Genomic DNA, 6,590 nt, shown 5'->3' with positions numbered 1-6,590 from the left:
CCCTCAATTTGCTTTTATACAACAGTTATACAGCCATGTATTAGTTAACAGTAATACATGACAACAGATTATGAATAGTTTGTTTATTTAATCATAAAAATAAACAAAAAAATATTTCCACAACTGAACTTCAACTGGACTGTTGCCTAGTAACGTAAACACAAACATGTAGTCTAATTAACATGTAGTCTAGTTAACGTTCATTTAGTAGAACATCTGTGTGGTGGAGTGATACATATAGTTAAAAGTCCCAGTGCTGTTATACTGTATATCAGCACTCATGGAATGCCTCTTGTCCAATCGAGATCCAAGATGTCGGAACTAACTGTTGTATAAATGTATATATAAATTGAGTTGTCCGCACGGCATATAAGATTACCTGAGTACCTTTGTATCAAATTAAACTTACAAATTGTATCAACAACGCAATTTATCTAAATAAACTACAATATTAAACTATTCAAATATATTATATAGTACCATTTATTCACTAGCACATAGCCCAATCTAATATTAGAATATCAATAATTATTATTACACTAAAGTAATATGATTTATTTTGTTTTTACCATGAAGAGATTTCGTTACCACACCTCTCCTCAAGTTAAGGCCTCTTTTACAATACAATGCAGGCCTCTAGTCAATTGCAAATTAGCACAGGACACACTGGTGTTCACAGGTCTAGAGGAAGGTGGGACAGAAGTACTTCCACTCAACTCAATTAACATGGGTACAATGGATAACTAGACGCTGTCTGGAGGCCTGTTTTACAATACAATGCAGGCCTTTTGGCCTCTAGTCAATTGCAAATGACCACAGGACACATGGTGTTCACAGGTCTAGAGGAACGTGAGACAGAAGTACTCAACTCAATTAACAATAGACAGGCAGAGTGGGAGATGTTGTGGATTAAAGTATGTAAAATAGCAATATTACTGAACCGAATGTAAACTTTTTGTTCTAATAAACCTTTTTGTTGTTTTTGTTGTTTCACCACTGCAGTGTCCCAAGGATATCGTGCTCCCCGAATTAGGGGACAGGCTGGACGGCCACGTTATTTGATCACCCAAGAGCAACTCGTGTTTTTATTATCTTTTAATTTTACCGTACGCCAGATCGCAGACATACTGTTGTTGTCTGGTGCTGATGTAGAACGGAGCACGGACACACACACACACACACCCACACACACACACACACACACACACACACACACACACACACACACACAAACACACACCCACACCCACCCCCACACACACACACACACACACACACACACACACACACACACACACACACACACACACACACACAAACACAAACACACACACACACCTGAGACCTACTGGGGCTGTAAGGCCTGAGACCTACTGGGACTGTAAGGACCTGAGACCTACTGGGACTGTAAGGACCTGAGACCTACTGGGACTGTAAGGACTATATCTTGCATCTCATTGTGCATCCCTGTGTTATAGAATGCCAATAAATGAACCTTGTACCTTGTTGTTGTTACTAAGAGTCAGGGGATAAGATAAGAGAAAGGGGATAAGATATCAGAATGTGTATTACTCAGGCAAGACCAAATTTGTTTTGCACTGAACATCCGCCACCATGTAACATGACTATGAGTTTGTTTACCTTAGTTGATACCAAAATGTCAAGCAAAGTGATGTCCCCTTGCCAAAATAAATTATTAAATAAACAAACAAATCATAATCTGTTCTCGCTTATTATGATATTAAGTATAACAGCACTCCCTCTCGTGTGATATTGCTTAGATGTTCATATGCCAATGGGCCATAATGTTGTCTTTCAATGTCATCCTCCCCTACTTTTCACCCCTTCATATCAATCGCTGGACAGACATTTGCTGATCTAATCTAATCTACTAATTAGTCAAATCTATATGAGCCCCAGGAAATAGGGGACAATAGAAAAATCAAATTTTCTTTTCTTTGTCTTACATGTGTAAACATACATGCTCTGTGTATATGTTTTCGATGTACTTATTGTTTTAAGACTGTAATTTCAACGTTAGTATTGAAGCAGTATTGAAATGACATTAAACTAAGACAATAAGATGGTTATCATAATTTTTCAAATCTTTATTTGTTTGGACCATTGTTTTTCTCATACAATTCTCTATGTATTATCTATCTCTCCTTTAATCTAAAGTGAAAGCAAAATTATATGTGTATATACATGAGAATATACATTATATATGGCATAGTGACGCCTAGTGGTAGGACTGGTAACATTACAAACATACATAGATTTCGAAATCTATGTCTGCTTTTAATGTTACCAGTCCTCGTTGCTTCTTCTTCTTTTGTTGTTTAAACAGCATCATCGTTCTAAAGGTAACTATTATAAAGTTAACTGGCAATGCACCTAAAAGCTGTTTGCCAAACACCCAGACATCAGTAGAATGGAAACACCCAGACATCAGTAGAATGGAACAGCCCGTTGAAATCGACGTGTCTACGTAGACACGTTAAAAATCGACGTGTGGAATTGACGCCTAGAGGAGACGTGTGGAGACGTGCCGGTTTTTGTGAGCATGGCCTTCCATAGTTTCAGATCTACTAACGGGTCTTCGTTGTCATCGTTGTCGTTAAACTCCAGGACATGGATGACAGTTCATCCATCTTGTTCGTCAGGGATCTGACGTTAGAGAGGAAAATGCTTGGCAAAGCTGGTTTGTTTGGGCTTCTCCTCAGCCTTGCTAGCAGGCCTCCCCGGCGGCCTCGCCGTTTCTTACGATCTCGCCGCCGGCGTTTCCGCCTCAGGGAGGGGACTGTGAACCAGTGCTCTCCCGGTAGCCTGGCGATGTCCTTGTCAATTCTGTATTGCTCCAGGAAATCCACCGTTACTATCTTGTCGTTTTGCGTGCCGACTTCTAATAAGTCGAGCCTGCTGTAGGTACTATATACATAACTGTTCCCTATAAGTACTAAAAAAAAAGTGAACATACAAATGTTCTTAAAAACACAATGAAACACCAGTGTGGTAGCCCCCCGAGCTGCGGCGACTAAGCGCGCGGCCATCTTGGAGGAATTTCTAAAAGCTGATTCTCCAAATCTCTTAGTCCTAGCCTCTGGCACTATTAAAAGTTCCGTGCCACTAGACCGTAGGGGTCTAGCTGGTGTGTATCTTATGAGCATGTCCACCATGTAATTGGGTGCATCACAGTGGAGTGATTTGTAGACTAGTAAAAGGATCTTAAAGTCTATTCTATGACTGACAGGGAGCCAGTGTAGTGATCTCAAGACAGGTGTGATGTGCGCTCTTCGTTTGGTCCTAGTAAGGACACGAGCAGCAGCATTTTGAACCATTTGTAGTCTATTAATCATTTTTTGGGGGAGACCTGTCAGGAGAGCATTACAGTAATCTAGCCTACTAGTAACAAACGCATGCATTAATTTTTCAGTGTCTGCCTGGGAGAGAAATTCTTGTACCTTAGTGATGTTTCTTAGATGGTAGAAGGATGTTTTAATAGTATTATTAATATGAGTTTCAAAATGTAGATCTGGGTCAATTATGACACCAAGATTCCTAGCCTGACACTTAGTGTTAAGAGCTAGTGTTTTCAAGTGTGCAGATAATTTCTCTCTCCCAGTTTTCTCGCCAATGATCAATACCTCTGTTTTTTCTTGATTGAGTTGGAGAAAGTTTTGTGTCATCCAAATATTAATATCGGCAATACAATCTATCAGGTGGTCGATCATCTTGTAGTCGTTGGGAGTTACTGAGATATAAAGCTGAGTGTCGTCAGCATATCTGTGGTAGTTAACGCTATGCTTCTTGATAACAGAACTGAGGGGTAGCATGTATAGGCTAAAAAGCAACGGTCCTAAAATGGACCCCTGGGGAACTCCACAGGTTGTGCTATAATTTTTTGACTTATGGTCACCAAGGGCTACAAAGTAGTCTCGGTCAGCCAGGTAAGTCTTGAACCAGTTTAAGACCGGACCTGAGAGGCCAACCCAGTTTTCAAGTCTCTCAATAAGTATGGAATGGTCTACCGTATCAAAGGCTGCACTTAAGTCTAAGAGTACAAGAATCGAGAGTTTTTTCGAGTCTGCATTTATCCTAAGGTCATTAGTTACCTTAAGCAAAGCGGTTTCTGTGCTGTGGTATGATCGGAAACCTGACTGAAGTGGGTCATACCTATTATTTAAGACTAAAAATTCATGAAGCTGTTTATACGCTGCCTTTTCTACAATTTTGCTTAGAAAAGTGAGATTGGATATTGGTCTACAGTTTTTTGGATCAGAAGGATCTAGGTTACTTTTCTTCAGGGTGGGTCTAACCAGGGCAGTTTTAAGCGCCGCTGGAAATATCCCTTTAAGTAGGGAGTGATTTACAATGCCTAGTATGTCATCAGACACAGATTCAAAAATGTCCTTAAAAAAGGTGGTAGGAATAGGGTCAAGAGGACACGTAGACGGTTTAAGCTGTGACACAATTTTACCTAACGTTTCCGTACTAATCATGGTGAACATGCTCATAGTCATGTTCTGTGGTGGCGGATCTATAGTGTTACACAAACCTAGTCTTTCCTGAGTAATACACATTCTAATATTTGTTATCTTATCCCTGAAGTGGGCTGCAAATTCCTCGTATTTGGTGACAGAGGCTGCGCCGTCTAGAGTTCTAGGAGCAGGGTTTACAAGTAGGGATGTCCCGATCCGATACTGAGATCGGATATCGACCCGATATTGGTCCTGAATGCTGGATCGGAGATCGGACCAGAAAAAAAAAAGGCTCCGATCCGCGTGCCCGATCCGCGTGCCCGTTCCGGCGTGTCGCTCAAGTGACGACAACAGTAGTCGCCAGTGGTCACGTGCATGACAGTTGGCTAGTAGCTTTGTGAGAGTCATGTCAGCAGTGTGGGAATACTTCAGTCTTAAAGACGAAAAAAGTCCATCAGCGGAATGCAAGATTTGCAAAATAACAGTTTCGAGGGGCGGCAGCGATGCTAATCGGTATAACACCACTAATGTAATTAAACATTTAAAAAAATACCATGTGGAACAGCACCAGGCCTACCTGCAAGCGTCTGCTACAAAGAAAAAGCCCCTGAAACAGCAGACATTGCTACAGTCAATGCAGAGGCGAGAGAAACTCCCCCCAGACAGCAAAATTGCAAAAGCAATAACGGAGAAATTGGTTCGGTTTATTGTGCTCGACGACCAACTACTTTCGGTGGTAGAGAATGTGGGGTTTCGGAGTTTAATTGAACACCTAGAGCCGCGTTATACTTTGCCCAGTCGGCATTATATAACCGAAAATGCCATCCCGAAAATGCACAATGAAGTGTGTGAGTTCCTCGCCAAACTATTGGAGAATGTCGATGCTATTAGCTTCACAACGGACATTTGGAGCTCAGACGTGTGTCCAATGTCGTTGTTGAGTCTCACAGCACACTGGATAGACTCTGATTTTACTTTCAAGAAAGCGGTGCTGCATGCCCGTGAGTTCCGTGGCTCACACACTGGGGATTCCATTAAGGCAGCCATGGAGGAGATGCTGCTCGAATGGAAAATTAACAAAAGCAAAGTCCATGTCGTTTTAAGAGACAATGCTAAAAATATGAAGAAGGGCATGGACCAACTTGGAGTGGCGAGTCTGGGATGCTTTGCGCACACTATGCAGCTTATTGTGCATGAGGGACTGTTGTCGCAGCGCAGCGTGAGTGACGCACTGGCTAACGGGCGGAAAATGGTAGGCCATTTCAAGCACTCGCCTTTGGCATATTCACGGCTGCAGGACATACAACTAGAACTTCATATGCCGCCTAAGCGTCTGCAGCAGGACGTTCAGACTCGGTGGAACAGCACCCACTACATGATTGAAAGCCTCATCGCGCAGAAACGGTCACTCTCGGCGTATGTGGCTGAACATGACCTGCCAGCGACGCTAACAGCAAACCAGTGGGGGCTGTTGGAGCGGACTGTCACGGTGTTGGCCCCTTTCGAGGAGATGACAAGAGAGGTGAGTGTAGGGATGGGACGATTATCGTTTTTATCGTTAATCGCGATAAAAACAGCCGCGATAACTTTATCGTGGAGAATTTTAATTATTTGAATAATCGTCATAATCGTATGTTATGAATAAACTGTGTTTAACAAATGTCTGGCGCTATTTTTTCAGCCTAGTCTACATTACTTTTGCAGTCAAGTTAGCGACTGTTACTGTAATATAATTGCAATTCCTCACATGAGCGCGCGCGAATATCCTCACAGAACTTGTCTCGCGCTATTGTTCATGACATTTTCTAATCGTCCCACCCCTAGGTGAGTGCCTCATCGGCATCACTAGCTGATGTCATCCCCATCGTGTGTGTCCTGAGACGTGTCCTCAGTCGGGAAAACGACACTGACCAGGGGATTAAAACGATGAAAAGCACCCTCCTCGACGCACTCAACAGGCGTTTTGACAACTTGGAGTCTGAACCGTTATACTCGGTTGCAACCCTGCTTGATCCACGGTACAAAGACAGGTAAGGGAATTTCTGTTAACTTTATTTAGCCTAATCTGATTCAACGTTGTGTGTGTGTGTGTGTGTGTGTGTGTGTGTGTGT

The sequence above is a fragment of the Nansenia antarctica genome (assembly GCF_963989245.1).
Source record: "Nansenia antarctica genome assembly, chromosome: 2".
Lineage (NCBI taxonomy): Eukaryota > Metazoa > Chordata > Actinopteri > Argentiniformes > Microstomatidae > Nansenia > Nansenia antarctica.
Note: the sequence above shows the minus strand (reverse complement) of the source record.